This window comes from Octopus bimaculoides, chromosome 27 (assembly GCF_001194135.2).
Source record: "Octopus bimaculoides isolate UCB-OBI-ISO-001 chromosome 27, ASM119413v2, whole genome shotgun sequence".
NCBI lineage: Eukaryota > Metazoa > Mollusca > Cephalopoda > Octopoda > Octopodidae > Octopus > Octopus bimaculoides.
Genome location: NC_069007.1, coordinates 21,243,307 through 21,245,248, shown reverse-complemented (window position 1 = coordinate 21,245,248; position 1,942 = coordinate 21,243,307). Strand labels below are relative to the sequence as shown.

Below are 1,942 nucleotides of genomic sequence, written 5' to 3'. Positions count from 1 at the left end.
TATATATATGTATGTATGTATGTATGTATATATGTATGTTTGTATAGTAAGACCTCGGTCATCATTCCTTAAAAAGCACGCGGCGCAGAAGTGAACAGCACTATTCGGGGTCGACGTAATTTAAATGGAGATAGGAACCTGATAGGCAAATGTAACAGCGCTATTTTTAATCGTGCTACCAATACGTACAAAGGACGTTGACATCGTCGAAAAAATAGAAAACCCGAGGCTAATCGCTGTGGTAACCTTTAGATAATCCCATTTCTTGTGATCTAGTGCTATGAGAAATTTTTTTTTAGAAAACATATTAAAGTGAAATCGTATGATCTTCTTAATAAATGAAATGAGTTAATTTTATAAACTTTAATTACGGGTACATAAGTCGTTTTATTATTAATTTAGTTAAAAAAATCAAGGCTGCTAGCTAGCAGAACCATTAGCATACCGGGTGAAGTGCTTCGAGGTATTTTATCCATCTACAGGTTCGGAGTTCAAATTTCACCGAGGTCGACTTTGCTTATCATCCTTCCGGGATCGATAAATTAAGTACCAGTGTAACACTGGGGTCGATGTAATCGACTTAGCTCCTTCCCCACCCAAATTTCATGCGTTGTGCCTATGGTAGGAAGGATTATTGTTATTATTATTATTATTATTATGCAGGTGGATAGGGAGGTTGCAGAATTGTCAGTGCGTCGGACAAAATGCTTAACAGCATTTCTTTCCACTCTTTACACCCCGAGCTTCAATTCCGTCTTCTGATCTTTTCGGGGTCAATTACGAATAACACTCAAAAGGAGACAATCCCTTGTTGTTGACATAAGAGTAACGAAGTCTTTTTCTCCTCCATTTTCTAGAGAGGCCACCTGCTAGAGAAAGCATAAGGCCAACAGGTTTAGTGTCTGAAGAAACGCTGTAAAGTTAAGCGCTTTATGGACGTGAAAACGAAGGTAATCCCATAGAATGGTCATATCTATCATTATCTATATACTCTACTGCTCTATAACTTAGAGTGTGCTTTTTTTCGGATTTATGGTTTACTGACGACACACACATACACACATCTATATATTGAGTGGCCGAATGATTAGTTAGTTAAAAAGAAGTTCATTGCACCAATGTTAAACATGGGCACTGCTTAAATTTCTTCTATTATTTGTTAACTGGTTATCTGAAGCTGATCTGGAATAGAGCGAGCATATCATTGAAGAGGCCGCAAATGGAGACGAAGGCACTTTGAGAAATACAGCTGATTGATTCATTAACCAAATGATTAACCATGCAATCGATTAAATCGTCGGTCAAATAGATAACTAATTAACGAAGGATAAAACAAGTGAAATAGTACCAGTGCGTGTGTTTATTGTTATTGACATAACGACCCTCCCAAAATTGATGAGGTAAATAAATGAATAGAATAGACACAAGGTGAAGTGGTATGTAGCAATTAAATCAATAAATACATTGATAAAAATCAATAATTATATAAATAAAAATAAATAAATAGAAGCTGAAGAGTTCAATAGTAAAAGATGATTCATGGATCATTGTGTTGTGCCTATTACTAAATATTTAGAGCGTATTATTGCGTTTGTGTGTGTGTTTATATATATATGCGTGTGTGTGTATATATACACGCATATATAGATTTATGTATGTATATATAGATATGTATGTATGTATGTATTATGCATGTGTGTGTATATGCATTTACGTATATATATATATATATATATATATATATATATATATATATATATATACGTATATATATGTGCGTGTTTATTTGTGTCTATATATGTATGTATATATTATCTATATACGTATCTATGCGAGTATAATTATGTATATATCTATGTATATGTGTATATATATGCGTATATGTATGTGTATGTATATTTGTATATATATCTGTATATGTGTGCGTATATATGTATATCTG

The 1,942-nt window shown here is 33.2% G+C and overlaps 1 long non-coding RNA gene across 1 annotated transcript in view; it reads left to right on the top strand.

Moving 5' to 3' along the window:
- Positions 1 to 868: 868 nt before the first annotated feature.
- Positions 869 to 1,942, top strand: part of LOC128250989 (uncharacterized) — a 29,799-nt gene continuing 28,725 nt past the window's right edge. Inside the window, exon 1 of the long non-coding RNA XR_008266903.1 lies at positions 869 to 950. This is a non-coding gene — a long non-coding RNA (uncharacterized LOC128250989). The remainder of the gene's footprint in view (positions 951 to 1,942) is intronic.